We start from the raw sequence: 14753 nt of genomic DNA, 5'->3' as shown, positions 1-14753 counted from the left end.
GGTGTACTTCAGCCTGAAAGATGAAGAAATATGATACACATATTGTTGGATTTGCACAAACTATGCATCCAATAAGTTGAAATCTTATTATATTACAATGCAGATGTACAACTTTCCTCATTTTGAAAAATTGAGAGACAAAAAAATTCATGAAATTGTAGCAATTTTGACCCACGTTCATTGCCGTCAAATTTTTATTATTGCAGATATCAGTGTGCAGTTTTTGACATCTGACGGTCCTTGTGGTACTTTATCTGAAAACACTCGAACACTACAGTTATTCTGTTTCTACAATTCTGAAATGTGTGCACAATTGCCAAACATGAAATGGCTCACATTAGTGATTTTTCTGCTGAATGCATCAAAGTGTTCGACTATCTTCAACTGATAATCACTTAAGAAATGTGGGAGCAGCAGATCTGTACATGTATAAACTTAGATTTCTTTATCATCTTATGAACTGCCAATTAGGGCTAGATTTTGGCTATAACAAGCTCATGATCACTCCCTATGTCTGCACCCCTATAGGTTTGAACATCCAGCAATGATTTTCTCCACTTGCCTGTTGATCAGCACATGGTCGATCTGACTATGGTTATTGCCATCCAGAGATATCCAGGTGGCTTTTTTTCTTTTTTTTTTTTTTTTAATAGTTTTATGGTGGAATAGCATTCCAACAATGACCTATCATTTTCAGCACAGTACTCAACCAATCTCAATCCTTTATTCATAATACCAACACCATGAGGACCCATCACCCTTGACCAGTGACTGTCACTACCAACTTTTTGTACTGAAGTTGCCAATGACCAGTCTGAGATTGTGCTTTGGCGAATCATCAGTCACTGCCTGCAGAATTTCATAGAAGTTATCTTTTGAGGTCATCATCTGTCTCCTCAGTGGGGGCATAAGCTACAATGATGGTAACCTTTGTGATTTGCATATAGCCTCACTTTCATAATTCTCTCCATTAACAGCTTCGTATGACGTAAGGCTTGCTCTAATTCTAGAAGAGAACATCAGGCCCACTCCATGTGCATTCATGTCAGCCATACCCAAGTTAATGAGTAACCAACCTTCAACTACCTCGGTATTAGAACCAGTAAGTTGGGTCTCTCAGATGCCACACACAAGGTTGTACCATTCCATCTCTCCTACAGAGTTCCTTGTTCCCTTTCTTGTGAAGTGTTCTAGTATTCCACAACCCCACTCCCAGTGGTCTCTTGATAAATTTGAGGCTTGCAGCCTCAGGTCAGACTGTCGGTTTCTTGGGACCAGGTTTGACCGCGAGTCATTATACTGACTTGGGAGGCAGTGAGGTCACTTACAGAAGAAAGAAGTATATTCTCTGTTAGATTCTGTAGCAAGTTTTACTTCAGGCAGGGTGCTAGCCTGCTATGAAGGGTTTTCTGTTGGCATTTTCCTTCCCTTAGCCCTTCTTAGTTGTCTCTTATGATATGCATGGGTTACGCTGGAGGTATTCTTAATCCCCACTCATCTCATCTCATTATCTCTAGCCGCTTTATCCTGTTCTGCAGGGTCGCAGGCAAGCTGGAGCCTATCCCAGCTGACTACGGGCGAAAGGCGGGGTACACCCTGGACAAGTCGCCAGGTCATCACAGGGCTGACACATAGACACAGACAACCATTCACACTCACATTCACACCTACGGTCAATTTAGAGTCACCAGTTAACCTAACCTGCATGTCTTTGGACTGTGGGGGAAACCGGAGCACCCGGAGGAAACCCACGCGGACACGGGGAGAACATGCAAACTCCGCACAGAAAGGCCCTCGTCGGCCACGGGGCTCGAACCCGGACCTTCTTGCTGTGAGGCGACAGCGCTAACCACTACACCACCGTGCCGTCCCTCACGGGAAAATACTAGAAATATTGAGCAGTTATTCCACGAAATCGAGTTGTCCGTGAGCCAGTGGTTACGTTAGACTTTTTCATTGTCCGTCATTTTGACGGACAGGGTCGTAAAAATTCCGTCATTGTCCATTATTATGTCATTGTCATTTAAAAGTTAAAATAAAATGTATATAGGCTATAAATGCTATATATTTAATAACTTGTGTTTTCATGGACTCATTTTCGTTTAAAAATTAATTCACAGAACAAGCTTGTATTAGTTAATCATTTATGTATTTATGATGCAAAAAGATGAACAGAGATTCTGATGTTCGGTCACTTGTGAACCCATTTTCCCTCTGCTAAAACATTGCGGCTGTTGTGCCTTAACGGGCATATGAACGAAGTTATTTTACAAGTAGCAAGACAATTGCAGTTAAAATATGAACAGTCCACTACAACAATTTAAGTGACAATCTAATTTGACCTGTTTGCATGAGCTCAAACCTTCCTTCTGGCCCGCATGGATTTAAATTGGGAGCTCGCTTGTGCATAATCAAAGTCGTCAACGGAGACTGCTGCCGAGGCAATTGTCATTAAATTTTGCGTCTTTGCCTCGGACAGACGACTTCTCATTGACGTTTTAATTTTATTCTGAAGGTTGAACCCGCGCTCTGCTGTGACACTGGAGACTGGAATAACCAGCGTCACTTCAGCCAAAGTTCTGAAGTCGGGAAACATTTCTCCCAGGGAAGTGATCAGAAGCCGGCAAGAGCCTCTGAAAGTTGGATTTCCCGACCCTGCTAGTACTCTCTTCATAGGGAGGAAATCCTGCAGCATGCGGTCTTTCTGCACCAGTGGTGCAGCTGCACCCCGCGTCTCAGCTCGGTGGAGCCTGGAACCTGACACGGAAGGTCTTAAATAAAACGAAGTTATGTTTAAATGTTAGTTTGTCTACCCGTGCTCTCATTAAAATGATAGTTTAGCAGATATTCGAGCAGTGATGTTCCTAAGCTTGCTGGGGAAGAATACAATAAATTGGCATTTGTTTCATTTTAAAAACAAGAAAACAACTAGCCTAAATGAGCGCTATTGCATTAAGACGTACAGGCAGGGAAACGACACAAACAACCCAATGCATCTTTTTTTTTTTTTTTTTTTTTTTTAATAGCAAAAATGACGTGTCTTCTGCAGAGAAGGGAAACATTAATACATCTCACTGTGCTAGTGGTTAGAAAAGTCAGAGCGTGGTCAGGAGCGCGATGGGGGGAACAGCCTTGCGCAGTGGCTACAATGTATACCGGTACATGAGTAGCCTATGCACTGAACATCAAGACTCGCCGCAACGTCGGCTCAGATTGAAAGTGACGGCAGTGAAGACTATGTATACTGTATGTAAGAAAACTCTGCCACAACTTGCCAATAATTTCAATTGTGTTTCATTGTGTTTTATTGTTATTATTAGGCTATTATTGTTATTGGTAATGGTAACGGTAAACATCCGTCAAAATGACCGACGGCCTTCAGATTTTTCCGTCATAGCTAAAAAAAAAAAAATCCGTCAATGACAGACAATTGTCAGTTAACGCAACCTGTGCCGTGAGCTGATGGCTGATGAGGCACGTCATGCCGAGTAGAGTGGAATTTTATTTTATTTTTTAAAATTCTGTCCACGTCCACTGGATTTTGAGAAATGGAGCATTTTTATATTTTTGCAAATTTGATAAATATTAACTTTGTACAAAATTTCCAACAAAAATAATTTCTGCTTAGAACGTAAACAAACCAGCGAAATGACCGTAGCAATTTATGAAAAATGCTGTTCTTGGAAAAACGAATGTTCTTACCATAAATTACTTTTTTCCCATATTTTGTTGCCTTTTATTTATGTATTTTTGTATTTATTTATTTTTCTCTTTTTCATCCTTGGTTGGTTCAGCAATATTCTCAGCCATTTCTTCTTTAGGGTTTTTTGTTTGTTTTTGGGCAGTTGGCAAACCAACTTAAAGGTACATTACTGCCACTGACTGGGCTGGAGTGTGGAACAGGAGATATTGGGGGGGGGGGGGGGATTACTCTTTGTGCAAAGTACAGAACAGTGTTTATATTTTGTTAGTTACTAAATTGCGTCTTTTTTATATTTAAAATCTTTACTGCCATGGTATTTTAATGGCTTTTTGAGAATGATTCTCCTATACATGTTCATCTCTATTTGTTTTTAACTTCATACAGCATGTTGGCTTTCCAACGTGCACTCGTGGTAATGCTCTTGTGTTGCTTTGTTCTGTTGATTTTGAATGGTATCTCTGATCATATGCTTATTGAATGCAGCCTTCACATTTACTGCGCCTTCTCCATTAGAGAAAATCTGTCTCCGACAATAATATTGGGTCTGTCAACACCAATCTGTTTTGCTTTTTCCTTTCAGTCCTCATCTCTATCTGACTTGCATAAACTCTCCTCCCCTGACAGTATAATACCATTTCAGAATGGCTCAATGATCTAGCCCCTCTTGCCAGTCTGGCAAGGCATTCCATTACTGAGGTGAAGTATACTGGGATGCAGGTAGATGGGAATGGAAACAGATGTATGTGCAGAAGCGTCTTTTATTAAAAAAAAGAAACGGGGGACAGGCATACAATCCAAAACCTAGGTAGCAATCATAACGAGGAACAAGCAAAGGGTTGGGCGAGGCAAAACGGGGCTAGACGATATCAGTCAAAAACACAGGACAGGAATCAGGAAACCAGGAGAACACCACCACAAGGCTCAATAATGTGTGACTCCCAACACAATACTTTGTGAAGGGAGTGAGTCTTCAGTGTCCTCATGAGCGTGTGGATTGTGCCTTAATCTGAGACAGGTGTCTGTAATTAGAGGCGCACGCTGTTAAGAGCATGGATGAGAGAGAGGCTGTTGTGTGCGCCAGTGCATGCGAGTGTGACACCTTTTGAAGAATCTTTTGTCCCAGCCTCCTGCTCTTGTCAGTGGTTCACCCCTGCAGTGTTCAGTGCAATGAACAAAAGGTGTATATGGGTTTCTCAGAAACTGGGTACTGTGGGGGAACCCCACTAAATATACTCCATCAATAAACTGTACTGTTTTGAATGGTGATGTTGGTTTTAATTTGAAATAAAATGCTGAAAGAAATAATACAGATAAAACTAAATCTTTGATGTGAATACTCTATTCAGAATTTGGCAAAAATTCTGCAAATTTGTGGAAAAATGGCAACTTGATCTGGGACATGATAAATGGTTGACTACATCGCATTCCCTTAAAAAGGTTGTAGTCCACTGAAAAGTCTAGAGTTATCATTAATTGCATTTTTTTTTTTTGGCTTTTTTCATCTTTATTGGATAGGACAATGTAGAGAGAGGAAAGTTGTAACTTTATACACGTAAGGATTGGTGCGCTCACGGAAATCATAACCATAATAAAATATCATGCAAAATATTTGATCACCGTTGTAACTCCATTTTCCGCATACCCAAAACCAATACGATGTTTTTTTTTTTTTTATCTAAACGGAAAGCCCCCGGGTCAAGGTTACGACCTCACCAAAAGTAGTAACTTAAATCATTACACCATATAAAAAATTTAGTTATAAATCTGCAATTTTTTTTTTTTTTTTTTTTTAATGAAAGCTGAAAGTATAGAATGTTTCTTACAGAATGTTACAATGGTAGCTGGTCTCGTATGAATTTCTGAGCTATAAAATTAGTTGTGGTCTATTTTTTACCGTAACGTGTTTTGTGTGTGGGGAAGGACAGACATTAACAATTTGCATGTGTAGAATAGAACTTTCCACTCCCAACAGTTAGAAGTTGATCATGCTTCCATTTGCGGTCTTTGTTACGCGGGTGATCTGTTCGGACGTTATCACTGAAAAGGTGAGTTTTGACAGTTTTTGTTTTAGTCTTGCAGTATAAGGCAATAGAATGTTTCTTTTTCATCTTACTTTCATATTTTGTAGTGTTTATGTATTTTTGGCCAATGTTTTGCAACAGTGGTCAATTTAGATCAAACTTTTGATAGAATCTACGGCCAGTCATTTTGCCCCGCCCCTGCCTTGCGCTCCTTCTGGTACAGTAGTGATGTCCCGTTGCTTGACCTGTGCGACCTTCAGCCGGTACAGTCGCTGTTCTTTTACCAGTGCCGTTATTCTCATCTTTCTGGTGTGTTCTTGATTTTTCCATTGTGTCCTATTGTCCTATTTCGCCATATCGAATACCCAAAATGTATCATATTATTTATATCTAAGTGATTAATCAAATTCAGTCATCATTGCTTGGGTTAAAAATGCCAAGTTATCAAAGAGGAAATTTTATTCAATATTTTCACTCATCTGTGAAGGAGGGGCTTTAATTCTTCATGATGTAGTTATTTGATATGTAAGTCAATTTTACAAAAACATTTGAATTGTAATTAAAAAAAAAATTTCACAGTGGAGGCCAGATAAAGCAAGATGCTATCTTTATTCTTAAACATGACAAAAACATTGAGTGTTAGGTAAATGCAAAAAAAGAAGCAAAATTAGGCCCACTTTACACGGGGACGGTCTGAAACAAAAACGCAAAAGTCAGTTTTCATTCTCACTTTTCCGCGTCTACACGACCGTTTTCAAGGAGGAAATCTGCATCTATACGGTGACGCATAAATGTGGGGAATTCAATTGGATGTGCATGCCAGGCGGCTCGGTGGTGCTGTGAAAGACCTCCGCTATGTCTGCACGCATGCGCAACGTCTTCCGTCTTGTCTGATCTGCACCGCGAAAACTTTGACTACTCTGGCTATGGTAAGTATGAAAGTAAGTAAAAAAAAAAAAAAGTAAGAGCATACTATACCCGCCTCTGTTCATTAACGGTATATGTGCAGATTCGGTATAGATGTTCGAAGGACTCCTGGACGTTTATTAAAGCTGCCAGAGCAGCTTGAAGGTCTGTTGGATCGATGTAATCAGACATGTTTTTACTTACTTTCTTACTTCCCGGGCTGGCATGTACAGTATATGAGACATGTATGACGTAAACGCGTACCCGACGTGAGCAGATCCGAGCAGAGTTTCGCGTATTGAGTAGTTTAGACGGATATGCAATGGGGGCTGTTTTTAACTTATCCACTCTGGAAGGCGTTTTCAGTTTTTTCCGTTTTTCAGCCTCGGAAACGCTGTCCCCGTGTAGACGAAAGGCACTTCTGATAACATATTTAGTCGTTTTTACCCGACAGTGTCCTCGTGTAAACGGGCCCTTAGAAAATTTATTTGACCATAATGTCCCAAATGAGAGACCAGTTTCTGAGACAGACCCGTGTGTGTGTGTGTGTGTGTGTGTGTGTGTATCAGTGTTTTCCCCAGAAAAAAATTAAAGCTCTAAATTCTGGCATGATAATACACAGACAATTAAGTGCCAATGGCACGAAAGCAAGCACCAAAAGTGCAAAGCAAAACTAGGGGGGGTCTGGGGGCATTTTCAGGGTCTCTGAGAGGTTTTAGGTACAGTGGTGCTTGAAAGTTTGTGAACCCTTTAGAATTTTCTATATTTCTGCATAAATACGAACTAAAACATCAGATTTTCACACAAGTCCTAAAAGTAGATAAAGAGAACCCAGTTAAAAAAAATGAGACAAAAATATTATACTTGGTCATTTATTTATTGAGGAAAATGATCCAATATTACATATCTGTGAGTGGCAAAAGTATGTGAACCTTTGCTTTCAGTATCTGGTGTGACCCCCTTGTGCAGCAATAATTGCAACTAAACGTTTGCGGTAACTGTTGATCAGTCCTGCACACCGGCTTGGAGGAATTTTAGCCCATTCCTCCGTACAGAACAGCTTCAACTCTGGGATGTTGGTGGGTTTCCTCACATGAGCTGCTCGCTTCAGGTCCTTCCACAACATTTCGATTGGATTAAGGTCAGGACTTTGACTTGGCCGTTCCAAAACATTCACTTTATTCTTCTTTAACCATTCTTTGGTAGAACGACTTGTGTGCTTAGGGTCATTGTCTTGCTACAAGACCCACCTTCTCTTGAGATTCAGTTCATGGACAGATGTCCTGACATCTTCCTTTAGAATTCGCTGGTATAATTCAGAATTCATTGTTTCATCAATGATGGCAAGCTGTCCTGGCCCAGATGCAGCAAAACAGGCCCAAACCGTGATACTACCACCACCATGTTTAACAGATGGGAGAAGGTTCTTATGCTGGAATGCAGTATTTTCCTTTCTCCAAACATAACGCTTCTCATTTAAACCAAAAAGTTCTATTTTGGCTCATCCATCCACAAAACATTTTTCCAATAGCCTTCTGGCTTGTCCATGTGATCGTTAGCAAACTGCAGACAAGCAGCAGTGTTCTTTTTGGAGAGCAGTGGCTTTCTCCTTACAACCCTGCCATGCACACGATTTGTTGTTCAGTGCTCTCCTGATGATGGACTCATGAGCATTAGCCAATGTGAGAGAGGCCTTCAGTTGCTTAGAAGTTACCCTGTAGTCCTTTGTGACCTCGCCGACCATTACATGCCTTCCTCTTGGAGTGGTCTTTGTTGGTCGACCACTCCTGGGGACGGTAACAATGATCTTGAATTTCCTCCATTTGTACACAATCTGTCTGACTGTGGATTGGTGGAGTCCAAACTCTTTACAGATGGTTTTGTAACCTTTTCCAGCCTGATGAGCATCAACAACGCTTTTTCTGAGGTCCTCAGAAATCTTCTTTGTTTGTGCCATGATACACTTCCACAAACATGTGTTGTGAAGATCAGACTTTGATAGATCCCTGTTCTTGAAATAAAACAGGGTGCCCACTCACACCTGACTGTCATCCCATTGATTGAAAACACCTGACTCTAATTTCACCTTCAAATTAACTGCTAATCCTAGAGGTTCACATACTTTTGCCATTCACAGATATATAATATTGGATCATTTTCCTCAATAAACAAATGACCCAGTAGAATATTTTCATCTCATTTGTTTAACTGGGTTCTCTTTATCTACTTTTAGGACTTGTGTAAAAATCTGATGTTTTAGGTTATATTTATGCAGAAATATAGAAAATTCTAAAGGGTTCACAAACTTTCAAGCACCACTGTACATGATTTATAGGATCGATTTTACCAGTGTTTCAATGATTTCTGACCTAAATAGTATTAATGTATACACTTCTGAAATTTCACCTTAAAGTTCAACATGCAAGTTAAACTGTTTTGTTATAGATTACTTGGGTATATGATAGATTGAAAATCTACGGGGATACCTTAATTATCTATGATCAAGTAGTGTTGTAACACAAATGTGCATGAAAATATGAATAGTGGTTTGCTCCATCTTATTCAATCCAATGAAGAGAATCAATCATCATGACCTCCTGTTGATCACAAGGGGATCTGAACCTAAGACCTGCCACCTTAAAATAAGTTACTGTATTACTATAACTGTAATGATTTAGAATGTTTCTGATGCAATTACCATAATATATGTATAAGATACACTGAAAAGTAAGGCAACTGCATATTATAAAGTTAAAATTTTGGCACTTTATTAAATGGACTAGATCAGACCTGGGCATTTTACGGCCCGCAGGCTGCATTCGGCCCTTTTGGTTCATTCTGACCGGTCCGCGTAAGGTTAATTAGAAATTACAAAATAAATGTATTTTCTAATTTTACCCCATGCATGAACTGAATGTGCGTTGCTTTTATTTTGAAGTTGTGTTCAACAAAAACGCAATGCGCGCGACATGAACATGACATGAAATCCCCCGAAACCTAATCCAGTGATGACTATTTCCGTAATTTGTCCAGACCAACCACAAACTTGTACGTCATCCTTCAAACGATCCAGCCAATTACATAGTGTGATGTCACCAGCAGGCGCCCGAGCTGATCCGTAGATCTGATACCTACACCGAATCGACGTTGCTGTGAGCAGGTTACAAGAAGACTTTAGCCCCCAAAATGTCCGCAAAAAGAAGAAAGGTAGATGCCGAATGCAGGGCTTTCAACAAAACATGGACTGTCAAGTATGTTTGTGAACAAACATTTTCAGTGATGAAGTTTAACAAATCCAAGTATAAATCCTCTCTCAACGATGATCATCTGTCAGCTGTGCTTCACATCTCCACCTCAGACATTCAACCTGACTTTGCACTCGCTAAAGACCAAGAGAGACTAGATTTCTCTCACTGAACAAATAAACTGAAAAACACCAAATGAGGTGATTAGACTGCAAATGTGGGCATCATTATTATAATATGATGCATCTTGCTTGATATTTGGAGTAGAAAGACAATATTGTGATTGTGTTTTGGGGTGAATGTGACTGAAAAAAAAATGGCACAACCGTTCACATTTTGTTAACCATTGTTTTGGGAAATTTGACTGAATAAATTTTTTGTAAGGCAACCTCGTTTTTTCCATACTCTTACCAGTCTTAGCAGCTTGTAAAAACAATGTTATTTACTGCTTTATATAAAGAAATATAATTAATATTATATAGAATTTAGTTCAGCCTTTTGGTCCGGCCCTCCACAAAATTTTCTGTTTCTCATGTGGCCCCATGGAAAAAAAATAATTGCCCACCCCTGGACTAGATTAAGATTTAAACATATTTAAAGGAAAAGAAAAAATTCATACATTAAGTTTGCAGAAAGATTATGTACTTGAACACATTCATGAAGAGAATTTAAGTGTCAGATGTAGCATAATTTCGAATAATAATGATAAGCATATTTGGCAGTGTGATGTCACTGTGACCCTTTAACAAAAGAATAATCTGGAGCCGCCTTTTGTTAAATGGATCCTAGTGACATCACGCTGCCAAAAATGCTTATGATTATTATTTGAAATTATGCTATACTTGACACATTTGGACAGCTGCACTTCATGAGAGTGTTTATAAGTACATAACCTTTCTGCAAACCCAAACTAATGAATTAAGTTTTCTACTCCTTTAAAGCAGATTAATTCTCCTTGGACACAGGAAGGATGTATCCTGTCAGTCAGCTCGACTACAGCACAGAGGAGAGAGATGGCGAGGAGGAAGAGCACTGGCCTGATCAATTCTGGCACTGGGAGAATGCTGGTGTAGACACTGTAGTGCCAGTTGTCATCGTCGTGGCGGTGGACAGAGTAGTTGTTGTGCTTTTTGAGCCAGTCTCTGTGATGAAAATTGATGACATTTTTGTTGTTGTGACAGTTGTCTGGTTTTGTGCGCCATCACTAACATGGGTTTGTTGACGTTTAGTCTCAACCAGTCTTTGATCGAAGCCAGAATGATAATAGACTATGTCAAACTTTTGTGATTTAAAATCAGTTGGCTTTGTATGTCTGGTGGGGGACAACATCGGCAGCCACTGAGATCGCTTATAATGAATCGGAAAATTCTGGGCTGTTTGACGGTTTCTTTCGATATTTTTATTGGACGGTTTGAACAAGTGATCTTGACACAGCCAACAGATTAGTTTGTTTACATCATACCACATGGACATATTACTTTGACAGAGTCAACACAAACGTTGGGGGGGGGGGGAGACCACTTGTTTAACACACACATTATTTATATATATATATATATATATATATATATATATATATATATATATATATATATATATATATAATGGATCTGTTTGCCTTCCTATGTATCTAGTTACTTGTGGGTAGGAAATTTAATGCATCGGTATAAATCTAAGCGCATCGGATTGTAACTAAAGCGAGTAAGCGTATCGGCAGGCAGAGCAAGCGTATTGGGCCTGATATGAATAAATCTCTGAATTTACAGTAATGTGTGTTTTGTGAATAGCTCAAGAAGTGATTTGGGCATGTGTGGTGTAGCTGGGAGATCTTAAATTGTACATAATTTAGCCACTTTTATAAGCAAGGGCACAGCATGGGGTTCAATGACCTTCCAGATAACGGTTGCCATGTTATGTGGTTAGAACAAATAAGAACACTAACATTGTTAGAATTATTGTTGTAAATTTACTGATGCTCCTTTTTAATTGTTAATCTGGTGATGGTACGAGGGCTCTTCATCGCTGCATCTATCTAGCTAGCTAAATTTTATTTATTTTATTTATTTTTAAATTTGATTCACTTGTTTTTGAGGCATTTGCCATACTTGAAAATGTAAGACTTTTGGAAGATGCATCATACCTGCCAAAAATCAAAAACCTGTGCCGTGCATGGACTTGGGTGCGGTCTAGGAGCGCCGTAGCGCCCCGAATGCAGGCAATTTGGCAAATAACAGATTCTTTTTGGTTTGTCCAAGCTACTTTGCTTGTTTGGTGATGCATGAGTTGTATGGTTCATGATCTTCCCCCATTTGTCAGGGGTATTTGCCAGGTTCTGTTTCACATGTTGGGCTCTCTTACGAATGGCAGCGTCAGATGGATCATTGTTTCCACTTTTTGGGGTGGCACGAGCCATATGAGACCAAGGCTGTTGCAGAGATATATATATATATATATATATATATATATATATATATATATATATATATATATATATAAAAATTTTTTTTTTTTTTGTCAAGTCATTTTTGTTCAAATTACCCCTTTTTTTTTTTTGCATGATCTTTTTCAGTAACTTGAGAATTTTCCTTGTTTTGATTTCTTGTGAATGTGTTCAACTGCTTTCTTTGCCATCCTCTTTTTCTATCTATATTTCTCAGTTCTGGCTCTAATTTTCTCTTGAATTTCTTTATCCAGGCTTTGTACATTTTGCGTGTAGCATAAAACTTGTTTGCAAAAATATATTTCTATGTCCTGCACTTCTTGTAGTAATAAATATCTAATGCACTACCTTGGGCTCTTTGGTAGCTAAATATATTTCAACCCCGCAATCACAAACTCCTTGGAGGATGTCTGAAAAGTTCGTAATACTGAAATGGACCCATTTGTCACACCGCTCACTCTTGTGTAAGACCAACTGTTTGAATTAAAGGAATAATCCGGAGTGATGTGCTTTCTAGGTCTATTTTCGCATTATTAGGAGTGCAGTCACGTCAATCGGATGTGTTTTGAGACAGTTTTTTGCGATTTCAACCGGAAAGCGCTAACACTGCAGTGCGCGGGGCATGTCTTTTTGCCGGTACAAAACGCTAGTTTTAAAACCATTGCAAAGCTCAAAACATGACAGTTCTGTGGAAGTGAGTAGAGGGTTCCTACAAACAAAACGAAGTGTCGCTAGCTCTGCAAGTGCACGGATAGTGTGTAGAAGAGTAAATACAAAGCCTGTACCTTACCTGAAGTAGTTGTTCTCCAGACGCCATCTTCAGGGGGCAGTCCGTAAAAGTCGAGTGCCGTGTTTCCAGCGGGATGGGCTCTGCACTTGGCACTCGACTTTTACGGACTTTCCCCTGAAGATGTTTTCTGTCACTAACGCGTTAACTGCTGACTTGATTACTTGCACTGGGGAACACAATTTTTGTTGAGTTAGGTCTGACGGCTGTTTTTAACTAATTTTTGGGTGCGGAATCCAAAACCGATCTGTTTTTCTCTATCACGTCAAGTTTTTGAACTATAGGATCCCCGTTTTCTTGAAAAATACTGTACTTAACAGATATGTGCTTGTTTTATAAAAATTTACAAATATTGACATACAATGAAATATGAAAGAAACAGGCATGACTGCAATGTTTATTTAACACTGTTTTTACAAAGGATATGGCTACTGTACTTATAATTGTGTGCAAGAAGAAGAAACCTTTATTTGTCACATGCACACTTCAAGCACAGTGAAATTCATCCTCTGCATTTAACCCATCTGAAGCAGTGAACACACGCACACACTCAGAGCAGTGGCCAGCCACACCAGAGCACCCGGGGAGCAGTCAGGGGTCAGGTACCTTGCTCAAGGGCACCTCAGCCCAAGGCCGCTTCATGTTAACCTGACTGCATGTCTTTGGATTGTGGGGGAAACTGGAGCACCCCCACGCAGACACAGGGAGAATATGCAAATTCCACACAGAAAGGCCCTCGCCGGCCGCTGGGTTCGAACCCGGAACCTTCTTTCTGTGAGGCGACCATGCTAACCACTACACCACCGTGCCGCCTGTCTATTGCGTTTGATGCTCCAACAATAGTCAGCCATCATATGTACATCCCATCTACCCTGATAACGGTCTTCCATAACCTTCAAATAGTCTTACTACAGTGGACTTTTGCTTATCTGGAGGGTAAGCTGTGGAGAAAAAACTTGATGTGCTAGAAAAAAAACTGACTGCAATTTTGGAATCAGCATGCCAATTTTAGTTCTAATCAGCATAAAAATCTAACTCGACAGAATTTTTTTAAAAAATTGTTCCCCAGTGTTATCGTTTGTCTCTGGGGGAATGAGGAGCACATGGCTCAGTGGTGGTTTTTGAAGACTCCCAACTCCTTGTCATTAAATGTTGGAGAGACAAACTTGTTTTATTATATGCAAAAGTCTGTAGTAAGAGTTGGTTATATTGGGGTTGTAGTGTATATATCAAATTTATCACTTACGAATGGTGATGTTGGGCATTTATTATACTTTGTGATTTCCATTCCATTGCCAACCTCGGTCATAGCAGGCAATAGATTTGAGTCAATATTTGGGAACAGGCATGTGAACATCAGAGGATGAGTAGAATGACCAGTTAAAAGGCACCACTGGCTATGGCCGGGGGGGGTTGTGAAGCCTCTCAGGAACCAGCTCTTGGTGACATGCAGGGCATACTACAAGCCTCACTAGAGTCTGGCTTTCAATGAAAGAATGGTATCTTAATGGCAAAGAATGGACCGTTCTTAAACTGTTGTCAGTCACCTGACCTCAAGCCAATTAAACATGCTTTTCAATTACTGAAGCCAAACCTTGAAGGCAGAAAGATCTACACACAAGCAGTGTCTGAAGGCGACTGCAATAAAGGC

The 14753-nt window shown here is 39.8% G+C and overlaps 1 protein-coding gene across 3 annotated transcripts in view; it reads left to right on the top strand.

Moving 5' to 3' along the window:
• The window catches only part of pik3c2a (phosphatidylinositol-4-phosphate 3-kinase, catalytic subunit type 2 alpha), a 322810-nt gene that overhangs the window by 70111 nt on the left and 237946 nt on the right, over positions 1-14753 (top strand). The gene's annotated exons all lie outside the window — the stretch shown is intronic.

This window comes from Neoarius graeffei, chromosome 6 (genome assembly GCF_027579695.1).
Source record: "Neoarius graeffei isolate fNeoGra1 chromosome 6, fNeoGra1.pri, whole genome shotgun sequence".
Taxonomy (NCBI): domain Eukaryota; kingdom Metazoa; phylum Chordata; class Actinopteri; order Siluriformes; family Ariidae; genus Neoarius; species Neoarius graeffei.
This window is presented reverse-complemented; position numbering and strand designations above follow the sequence as displayed.